Source organism: Anastrepha obliqua, chromosome 2, assembly GCF_027943255.1.
Source record: "Anastrepha obliqua isolate idAnaObli1 chromosome 2, idAnaObli1_1.0, whole genome shotgun sequence".
NCBI classification, from domain to species: Eukaryota; Metazoa; Arthropoda; class Insecta; order Diptera; family Tephritidae; genus Anastrepha; species Anastrepha obliqua.
In genome coordinates, this window is record NC_072893.1 from 4,455,855 (window position 1) to 4,467,614 (window position 11,760).

Sequence of the window (11,760 nt, forward strand, 5' to 3'; positions counted from 1 at the left end):
TATCACACTAAAGTTGTTGTGCTCATTTTCCGAACAAAAGTAATGCAGTGATGGTTTGGTGAATTAAACACGATTGCATACATATTCTTGTGCGTTTTTCTCTTTTGTATACAGTGACACATATTCGTATAAACGCACTCTTGATTTAAGCACCCCAGAGGTTATCCACCGGATTAAAATCATGCAGGTCATTTCATAAGCGGTACGTTGAGCACTTCAAAGAATTTCAACGATTCTTTGGAAACGTGAAGGGTAGGGCTATATTGTTTGAAAACGCTGTCTTCATCCATGCATCATACGAAAACAAGATGAAAGCATCGTCCAACAATTCCGTGTATGTTTTAGATTGCATTTCTTTCGAAACAAGGCAAACTTTTTTAGGTAAGTAGGTAGGTGAAATGGTTCAAGTACCAGGCTGGCCCTCACTAAGTAGTACTTAAGCACCGTTTTGATATCATTATGGGACCTCCAACGGGCAGATATCTACAGCCAACCAGAGTTGTTGATATAATGGAGAAGGTTGATAGGTCTTAGGTTGGAGCATAGGTCCTGGCTGTCGAAGAAGGGATTGTCTGGCTGCCAAACCCGGTCAAAGGACTCCTTCTCTGAAAGGTCCTCACAGTTTCTGCAATGCGTATTAAATGGTAAATCCCGTTTTTCTGTATGAGTGCTGATCCCCAAATGACCGGTAAACACAGCTACGAGCTTGGAAATTGAATGGCATGGAGTCCCCAGTAAATATTTGCTTTTACTCTTGATGAAAATGCCGCCCACAGCATAACGCTACCCCCACCAAATTTTCTTTCTGCCATGCGTACGTCGTTATCACAAGAACAAGTATATGAGTCTGGGTCATCTACGTTGAATTTTGTGTATGCGTTTTCGAGCAAAGTCTGAACGCGCTTGTCTGTGATGCGTCTTCAACACAGGCTTGCACAGCGGGTTTTCCATTTTACGTTATCTGTGTTGCAAAAAAATGTGTGCGATGTGCCTGGTTGTCACTGGAAGACCCAGCTTCTTTTTTATTTATGTCGAATTTAAAAAACTATTTCGTGAATCCCTTTTTAATTTAGTTTATTTGGCGATAAGTCAGACTTTTCTTGCCTTTCTTAACTTTCACTGGGTTATCTCTGATCTTCCGATTCATCGCCCTATCGCCCGATTTGACATTAAAATATTTTCGCTTTGGTATTTCGATAAAAATTCTTAAAACCGTACTCTAAAATAAATAAAGTGCGTTTGTACGAAAAAGAGTCACTGTCGACTCTTTTGTATGCGAAACAGGAACAGCTAAATTTCTACGCAAAATATTTTAATACAACACCAAAAATTCATTTAGTCAAAGATTCATTTTGTCGCCCCTAAATTACCTCGCTTCAGATGCAATATAAATTTCACAAAGCTTTTTCCATTTTTTGAAACATCTTGTAAATTTACTTTCGAATCGCTTAAAAGCCAGCGAATTTCAGGTTACAGTCGGAATAAACTCCAAACAAGTTCTCAGGAGCGGTAACTTCACTTTTGGGAAAAGCAAATAGTTAGAGGCGGTCGAATAATTTTTATATAGTACATATTTTTGATACCAGAGAGCTTTAGTGCTCGTTTTTTCATTGGAACGACAGGACAGAAGAAAATGGGAAAAACAGAAACGGACGAACTGCGTTGAACAGCCTACATACATTTGAAGCCAGAAGCATTCGACCATATTGCGAATGGAACAGCTTTTCGTTATTTCATTTTGTGCTGGCATCTGAATGTCCACGACGAAAGGAAAAGAAAAAAAAACAAATCAGCAAGCCTACTGCTGTAACCTATAATAGGTAGCTGAGAGGGATATCAAAAAGTAAATTCCAATTGCTTATAATTTTCAAAATCGTTTTTTAATTTTTTAATTTTATTTCATCACCTTCAAAGCGCTCCCACCTCGATGCAATATAGTAATATTTACATGTGTTGACTATTTGCAAATCCTCGAAAAAATTATAAAAATGGATTTCTGGAATGAAAAAAGACTAATCAATCAATCGACAGCGAGATTTGTGAGATGGATTAGGGACTGAGAAATTAAGTCAATGGAGTGCAGTATAATCTAATTTGGACCGAACAAATTCGGAGTATAATATCTTAAAAGTATATGGATCAGTGAAGTACGATGACCAACGTGTTACAAAAGCGAGCATGGCAAGTGAAATGAAAACGGCTAATTTAAGTGCATAATAAAATTGAGTCTTGAATCAAAGAAAACCCCTTAATCCTTTAAACACTTTAATAGCATGAGACAATGCAAAATATGTATTATTAAAATGATAAGAGCTGCAACTGAAAGCCCTTGCTAATCCACGCTGCTCTTCGAAGTTAGTCGATGAATGTAAGACAAAACTGCACAGTGTTGCAAAACACAGTAAAGTTAGTCTTATTCGGGTGTCTGGACATTGTGGTATGACAGGGAACGAGTTAGCTGATGAACTGGCTAAAGAAGGCTCTGCAAGTATGGCACTAGTCCCTGAACCCTTTCTAGGTGTCAATTTTGCATCGAGTCAACTATGGAGTGATGACTTCATGAGGTCTACTCATAGAGGTCGTTGGTCTGGGTTGAACTCGTGTAAAGTAGCCAAGTACTTTGTGAAAGAACCAAACAGGAAAATAGCGCCCTTTCTCCTAAAACTCAGCAGAAAGGATCTGAGAGTACTTGTGGGTGTAATCACAGAGAACAACGTCTGTGGTCAGCATATGGCTACCATGGGAATCATTGTAGACCCAATATGCCTATTTTGCCGTGAATGAAGACACTGCAGAGGATTTGCTGTGCAGCTGTCCGGCGTTTTTTAGATTCAGACTTAGGCTATTAGGGTGCGATGTACTGGGTATGGGTAAAGTTCATACTCTTCCTCTTTCGGACCTCTTAAGATTCATCAATGAATCCAAAAGATTCGCGGAAGAGTGAACTCAAATGAATTTTTCAGTCTTACCATATGATATCTATCCTATCTCTCTATCATCTTCACTGTAATCTACCCGGGTGTAGTGTAATGGTCTCCTGACAAATCCAATCTAATCTAATCTAATCTAATTTAATCTAATATTATAAGAGGTATTAGGGGGGTTTGAAGCTTAGAAAATTTGATTATATGACATAAGAAATAAACGACTCATGGGTACCAGGAAAATCAATTATTCAGCTCAGACTGAAGGTTGGCGGAGTCACTAGAATTTCTTATTTCAGCATACATAGGTCACCTACAAGGCGTAGAAATTTAGCAAAGGGAAAACACGAACAGATATCATTAATAAACGAAACAAATAACAAATAACAAAGGTCCTAAGTACTACACTGAGGTACACGAGAAGTGGCCATAGATTGTTTCGAAGAAACTCAAACGATAACTGCTGGACTGCTTCCATTTATTAAATAAGATCGAATACAATTCAGGAAGGTCAAAGGAAACTTACTTGGTAGTGATCTGGAAATATACCTAAATCTAACAACTACAAATCCATACCGGCTAGACCTAATCAGACGTTTCGCGCTAAATATTCTCGTAACTTGTCTTTGACAACACATTTTTCATCGATTTAATTATCATCAAAATTCTTCGTATTAGTTTTCATGTTCATCTCATATCCGTGTCAAGAAAGTGTGTGTGTGTGCATATTATTTCTAAAGTTTGGCTGTTTCCATTGCTTTCGCCTACTTTTCTTTTCACAAACAGTAATTCCCCTTTCTTTTGTTTGTTTAATCATGAAGCCTGACGACACAGCGAGTTTGAAAGGCATAACCTTGTATTCTATTATCATTGGTCATTATCATTAAACTGATGTTACTCACTACTGACAATGCCGCCAACTCCCTTTAAAGAGAGCTTCATTAGACAATGTTGATACAGAGCAAATTGTATTGCTTTAGAACAACAACATTGAGAACAACCAGAACAACGAGAACGCAAAGGGTGTTGACAGAACAGGATCATTTCAAGTAACGAATTGAAGCAATAAAAATTACCTGGTTGAACGTGGTCTTACCAGTACTCATTAGGTGCTTCCAAATAAACGAAATTTTTGGAAAATTTTTACTCTTTTGCAGTGTTGCCACCTACGTTTATTTATACCAGTTGCTTCATCTATTCGCCAATTGCTAACGCATGGCGATACCAAAAGGCCTAAAACGACTTCTGTACTTTATGAAGAATGGTGTTTTTTCAAAATGAAAAAAATGCATATAGTAGCCACCGATTACTATACAATTTTGGACAACGAGCTACTTTCAGATAAAAAAGAAATAAAGCTCGATTTCGCCCGATATGTGGCGTGCGTCTTGATTTTGCTCCGCAAATGAAGGGACCTACAGATTTAAACCGACTCTGAGTGGCAGATGTTTTTTATGAGAAGCTTTTTCATGGCAGAAATACACTCAGAGGTTTGCCATTGCCTGCCGAGAGGCGACTACTATTAGAAAGAAACTGTTTCTTCATTTTGGTGTTTCACCGAGATTCGAACCTACGTTCTCTCTGTAAATTCCGGATGGCAGTCACGCACTAACCCATTCGGCTATGGCGGCCGTCCCAATATTTACTCAATGGAAAAATGCCTCGTAACTTTGTACAATCCGTTAATTTTTTTTCCAAAAGTGCGGCCAAGTACATCCAAACAACAATTCTTCTGCTCTGATTGTCACTCTGAAACGAATGACGCGAATATTGAAGAATATCTAATTCTACTTGAGTATGTGAAAAGTGTAGAAAAAAGAATGCCAACAAAACACAATTACTCTTTACTTGATTTGATTACTTTACCTTCGCTAAAAATATATCTAAATTTCATGCGGAAAAATCTCAACCAAAATCACTGTTAAGTTGTGACTGCTCGCTTTCTGAAAAGAAGAGTATGTGCATATGTTTATAGGACAATATAAAATATATATCTGTACGTTGACAAAATAACAATTTCAACAGCCGGAATTGAGATTTTACTTCAATGAATATAAATTCAACTTTGCCGGATTGAAGGACGTATCAGCGCAGGTCAAAGTTGGCGGTCAAGCGAAAGAAATTTTGATGACTACGCACAACGGATGAGTAGTTTTATTATTTTTTATCAACAGTGAAAAGACATTGGGTCATCTGCGACTCTCGGGGTTCAACACCACATTCTCTCGCCGAAAATATGAAATCATTTTATTTGAATTTACATTTTACAGCTCTATTGAATGACCCCGCTTTGCACTTTGACTGCCTCTTAAAGGGCATCTTGAATGAGATTAAAGCAAAGTAAAATAAAGAAAATAAATTGGCAACTATTAAGGGCCAAATAAACGACAAGCCTCCTTTTCATTTCTTCACACAGGGCACAAATCATGATTTCGATTCGATCAAAATGCAGATTTTTAGTTTGCCTTCGTTACGTGTTAGGTGTAGACAATGACTGCACATTGAGGGAATTTTGCGAAAGCAACAACAACATTTTCGCAATTTATATTTATTAAGCTATTAACGAAAATTGCGCTTCTTATAACGAAAATTCAACATTTGCATTTCTTACCTCAGGCACTCGTCTCAGGAATTTAGAAAAATTCAGAAAGATGAATTAAGAAAAATTCAGAAAAATAATTTTAGAAAAATGCAGGAATATAAATTTAGAAAAAATCATAAAAATTAATTTAGAAAAATTCAGAAAAATAATTTTGGAAAAACTCGGAAAAAATTTAAGTGATGAACAAAAAGTTTGAATAAAATGTAAATTTAAAGCTTAAAAAAGTGGTTTTATTTAATAATTTATTTAATAATTTATTTAATTTAGTCACAAACACAACTTGATGTTGATCAAAGATTTGACTTGTTGTTGGGTAGATATGGACTTATCTTCTGTATGGGTTTTGATCAAAATAGGAAGAGCTAGAAAAACCGCCACTGAGCTCTATTTTAACATCTCCAGAGTAAAACAAATATCACCAATCTCACTTGCGTTCGATGGAAATCGATTTTCCCCATGTAGATGCCCACTGGATAGTGGGAAGTGAGGTGTGCGCTAATTGAAGTGCTCGCGTTAGAAGTTCCCTCGAATGCATCCAAGTCTACCATCACCAGAAAGACTACGCGACTTTGCATGCCTGTGATTTCTTCCAGCCTTTGATGAACTGATTCGATGCTTAACCATCCATGAGCAAACAGCAGGTACTCCTATCTCTGCATGGAGAAGTATCCTACTTGAGTGCCTGTCTAGCTAGATATTCAGACAGCCAGTTTCCCGCAATGCCTCTGTTATTTGGGCAACATTATAAGCTTGCTAGGGAAATATTCAGATATGAACGAGGGAAAAGAGACTAGTTTCGCGTGCATTATCAGTAAGTTCAAGCCTTTGATTGCCATTTGGCCATGAGCATAAATGATTGTCGCCTTAAAGACAACACTAGTCAATATCCAAAAACTCCTTTCCTCTTTTTCGAATTACATTGCATAGTCCCATCATCCTCATGGCTGTCTGGATAACCCTAGTCGGTGGTCTGTCGGCACAGCTTTTCGAAATCGCAGATTTTTCGCAGATCAGTAGCTTATCTTACTCGTCTGCGTCTCTGAGTGACCAGGTCTCACTATAGCGAAAATAGGAAGGTTGAATAATAATTGAGAAAAATCTGTGTTGTACTGTCTACAAGGTGCCTCTTTAGGTGATTGTACAAAGATAAAAGGTAGCGGTTCACTATGGATTCTGTGAGTAATTTCTACAGAAAGTTTGTAGTCATGATCAATGGTTACTCCTAGGTGCTTAAATTCCCTCACTATTTCAAAGCTATAATCACCGATTTTGAGTATTTGACCCACGGTGTCTCTGCCTCAGTCCGAAGAAGTTGAACAAAGCGCTTATTTTTGGCTTCATTTATTTCTAAGCTCATATATTTTGCTGTTCTTTCTATACTTTCTAAGGCAGCGATGGTACAAGAATGTCTATGGCGCCCGCGTAAGGCAGCAACTAAACCGATTTAAATATAAAAAGGCCCCTTTGAGTTTACGCCTGAATCCCTGGTAACCTTTTCAAGGACAATATAGAAAACAGGAGATTCCTTTCCCTAACCAGAGTCCGTTCAGCTTTGTGAACTCTCGGGAAAGAGCGTATTGAACTCTTACAACGTTCCTTACATAATTCGTAGTGGACCGCGTCCAGCGTATCGTGAATACGGAACTCGGCCATTGTTGAGAAGAGCTGATTGCGAAAGCTGTCGTAAGAAGCTTTGAAATCTATGAAAATATGATACGTCAATGTTGCACTCATGAGACTAATCTGCCTTAGTACGAAAATTCGGTCAATCGTTGATCTTCCTTCTTGAAATCCGCCCTGGTACCTACAAATTATGCGTCCAATATGAGGTTTAAGTCTAGCGCCTAAAATATATGTATGAGAATATTAAGCAGATGTTGTTCAAAAGAGTTATGGGGCGATAATTTTCACAGAGTAATGGGTCACCTTTTTATACAGAGGACAAATTATTCCCATTTCCCCACATCTTTGGTATGCGTGCTTCGTCCCAGACTCAGGATTTCATTGCTCATGTATTTAAACGGCTCTGCTGGGAACTCATCCAAACCACAGAGTTCGTTGCTTTTTTGAGCGTCGATTGCTGCCATGAACTCCAAGAAAGTAAGCTCTCTTATCATTTCTGAAGATTTTAACTGTAGGTATTCGGATTAAATGCTCTTAATGTTTATGTGAAGGAGTTTATCGAAATAAGTTGTCCCCGTTTCGAGAATTTTATTTTTTTGAGTTAAGCTCGCCTAATTGATGGTTCACGGTTTTGAAAAAAACTTCGTGTATTATGGCAGTTGAAGTCTGCTTCTAGTTGCTAAAATTTTTCCTTGTTTAAAATTCTCTTCGTGTCGTACATTTGTATACATTTCTGTATATTTTCGCGTTTTATTGCTTTACTCGCTTTATAATTTTTTTTCTGTAGTCGTTTTGCATATGTCGACGAACCAGGAAATTTTTCTTTTGATTTATGCTTTTTCCAATTTTTTTATGCTTTATGCTTTTCAAGCTTCATTTACTCCTGCAAAAAGGCCTACTTGGCTTAGAATTTCGTTAAGATGTTTGTGAAAATTGTTTTCTATACGGATAGGCTAGGACTGCTAAATTTGTTCTATGGAGGTTTTTTGCGATGTTATTCTTTGGGCTGGCTACCATTGCGCATTATAAGCTTCTAACCTGAAGGAGGCTAGATTTATATTTTGAATACAAAAAGATTTCTTGGCCGATTGACTTGATTCAACTGTGGGTTAGTCTATGTATATCTGGCTGATCTGAGTGGATTTCACATGGACCACAAGGGACCGTAGTGTTTAAGTGATTAAAATGTTTCTCTCAGAAATGCCTTTATCAACTTCACCGTCCACTTCTGAGCCATTCCTGAACAGGTTCCCCGTTGGTTTGTTATAAAAAATATCTCATAAAATGCATCTGTTTGGAGAAGACATCAACAATTTATGAAAGATCTAACGGCATGGAATCATAGAAAAAGAGAAGGCGTACAATTGAATTACTAACCTAGCTGCGAAGTCTTTAAACTGGATATACACACTCTATAACGGTCTTTTTTGTGACATTTGTTTGGAGCTACTCGCAATATTTGGCTAACAAAATGTTGAAGAAAATGTAAATAATTTATTTGTAGGCTAATTTTATACGAAACTGAATATTTTTTTAATCAGTGTCTTTTTGGGTCTACGAATGAACAGCGGAATGGCTTTCAAGCACTAAAAAACTCGTAAAAGTATTCAAGGCATCAGCGGAGTTTTGCCGCTGGTAGCAACTTTTCCCTTTTTTTGGCTGTATGCTGGTCTTATGTACAGATTGAACTTGAGGATACGTATATAAAGGGTGATCAATTAAGAGGAGCTTTTTTCATTTGCGTTTTTTTACAGATCGCGCGCGAGTTGTGGCAAACTGTCATCGTGGATTTGTTGAACAGCGTTTGGCATTTCATCATGGAAAGACTCACACCGCAACAACGTCTACAAATTGTTCAACTGTATTATGAAAATCAGCGTTCTGTTGCCATACAGTTCGTGAAACAATGACTTTATTGAGAAGTCATTTCGGAGAGCAGCTGATTTCACGTTTAGGACCTGTGAGTTGGCCACCAAGATCTTGTGATATCACACCTTTGGACTTTTTTCTTTGGGGATTCGTGAAGTCCAAGGTCTATGCTGATAAACCAGCTACGATTGAAGCTCTGGAAGCCAACATTACGCGTGTTATTCACGACATACCAGTCGAAATGCTCGAACGAGTGATTGAAAATTGGACCTTCAGAATGGACCACCTTAAGCGTAGTTGCGGCCAACACTTGAATGAAGTCATATTCAAAAAGTAAATGTCAAAGAATGTCCTTTCAAATGATAAATAAAGGTTTTGAACATAATTTACATTTTTGTTTTTTTTTTAACTATTGAAAAAAGCACCTCATGATTGATCACCCTATATATATGTATGTATATGTGCGTACGTACATACTCGTATATGCAGTAAATATAAACATATGGGCGGAATAACAACAGTTCATTAATACTGAAATACTTCCAATGTCTCACTGGCCCATTGTCCCTGCGCACGTGCTGCTGTCAGTCCACCCACATTAACACACACACACACACACATACACGCCCCGATTCACATTAAACATTGTCATGAATCAGGCATTCATTTGTCTTCGCCCTCACTCTCTCACATATACAGAAACACATACCCAAGCATAGTCAGTGAGAGCCAGTGAGCCAGTGAGTCAGTGAGTCAGTCATGCCTTTATGCTACTTAGTCACGGTACATGTGTGCAGGTACAAATAACCGGAAATTACCATATTAACTGTACTTCCTGCAGAATTAATTAGGCTTCCGCAGAGTGCATTTAAAAGCATGGCTATTGTCCCAGTCAAACATGGAACCACTCGCCCAGGCAAAACCATTTTGTCTTTGTTTTTTATTACATCTGCACAGCATCTCAACACGCAGCGAACAATTCGAATTAGTGAGTGGGGCACCAACAAAGTAAAATGACCATCAAAGTGGCCCAGCAAGTGCCTACCCAAGTACCCGAGTTTTAGGGCCATATATGCATATGAGTGTGTATGTGTGTGAGTGTACGTGAGAGCTGCATCTATTCAGTACTGTACACCCACGTGTTTGGAGAATACGACAACAAAAATCAGATGCCCAAGCATACTCGACCAATTTGCGCCTGTATGAGTAGAGGAGTCCATGTCATCGATGTGAAATGATATGATCTCCTCCTGTTATTACATACAGATATTATCCCTTATCCTGTGCTGCGTTGAATAATAAATATGAGCGAAGGTTGAGGAATCAAAAATTATATCCGACTGCTTTTCATGTTTTCATTCTCGTCATGCAATTGAAAATATCTAGGTTTTATCAAAAAAATATCGAGAATTGTTCTTTTAAAGTTTGAGTTTGAGCGTGATCTGTCACTTAGCTTGTTTTTATCAGTCAACCGCGAGTGTGCTCTGCGATTTTCACTATGGATAAAAATATCGAACAAATAATTTGTCTTAAATTTTGTGTCTTGAACAGGATTTCGTGTACCGAATCATTGAAAATGTTACAAAAAGCCTATAGCAAGTGTGCTTTATCAAAAACACGGGTCTATGAGTGGTATAAGGCTTTTGCAAAGCGCCGAGAAGTCGTGCAAAAGCGCCGACAAAGTCAAGGAAATGGTGCTGGAAAACCATGATTTAAGTTGGAGGAAGGTAGCTCGTGAGCCTAGCATGGCTCACGAATCAATTCGCAACATTTTACACCATCAATTCGGCATGAGACGCGTGGCTGCTCGACTCTTTCTTTCAATAAATTCATCCGAAGAAACTGGCTGAAGATATACTTGAGCAAGTGAATTCCGACCCAACGTTTATCTAGCGCATCATAACAGGTGATGGGATATGGGTATATAAGTTTGTCATGCAAACCAGTTAACAGGCGACTGAGTGAAAGTGAAAGTCATGCTACTAGTTTTCTTTGACTATCATGGGTTTGTGCTCCCGGAACTCGTTCCAAATGGTTCTAAGTTAAATAAAGAATATTATTTGGAAGTTATACGACCTTTGAGAGAGAATGAGCGTAGGCAACGGCCCAATTTGTGGAAAGAAAACTCATGGATCTTGCACCATGATAACGCACCGCCTCACAAGGCTCATATTGTGAACACTTTTTGACCAAAAACTCGACAACTATCATCGAACAACCACCGTCTTCACCGACCCCCTGTGACATTTTCCTTTTCCTAAAACTTAAATTGCCATTCCGCGGACGCCGCTTTGAGTCGATAGAGGCCATTAAGGAGAATTCGCTGAAGGAGCTGAAGATGATATTTTTATATGTGCACATTTAAAAGATGATTTGAAGACTGGACTAATCGTTGGCATATGTGTTCTGCTTCGAATGGAGCCTATTTTGAAGGCGACAAAATAAATTTCAATGATTAAACAATTATTTTGCGTTTTATTGGACAATTCCCGGTACTTTTTTGACTGAATGTACATTTTCTTACTAATTGCTTCTAATTAAAAATTATTAATTATTTCTGCTTATAAGTTATAAGTATTAAATGCCGTCGCGTATTATAATTATAGATAATCTAAAAAAATACGAAAAAGTGCATGTAGGCACTTTTACAAAATCAAAAATGTTCGCGAGGCAGAAAAGGTGAAGAAAACATTACAAACAAACAGATGGTTCAAATTGCCGTAAGCTATAAAAAAATATTTA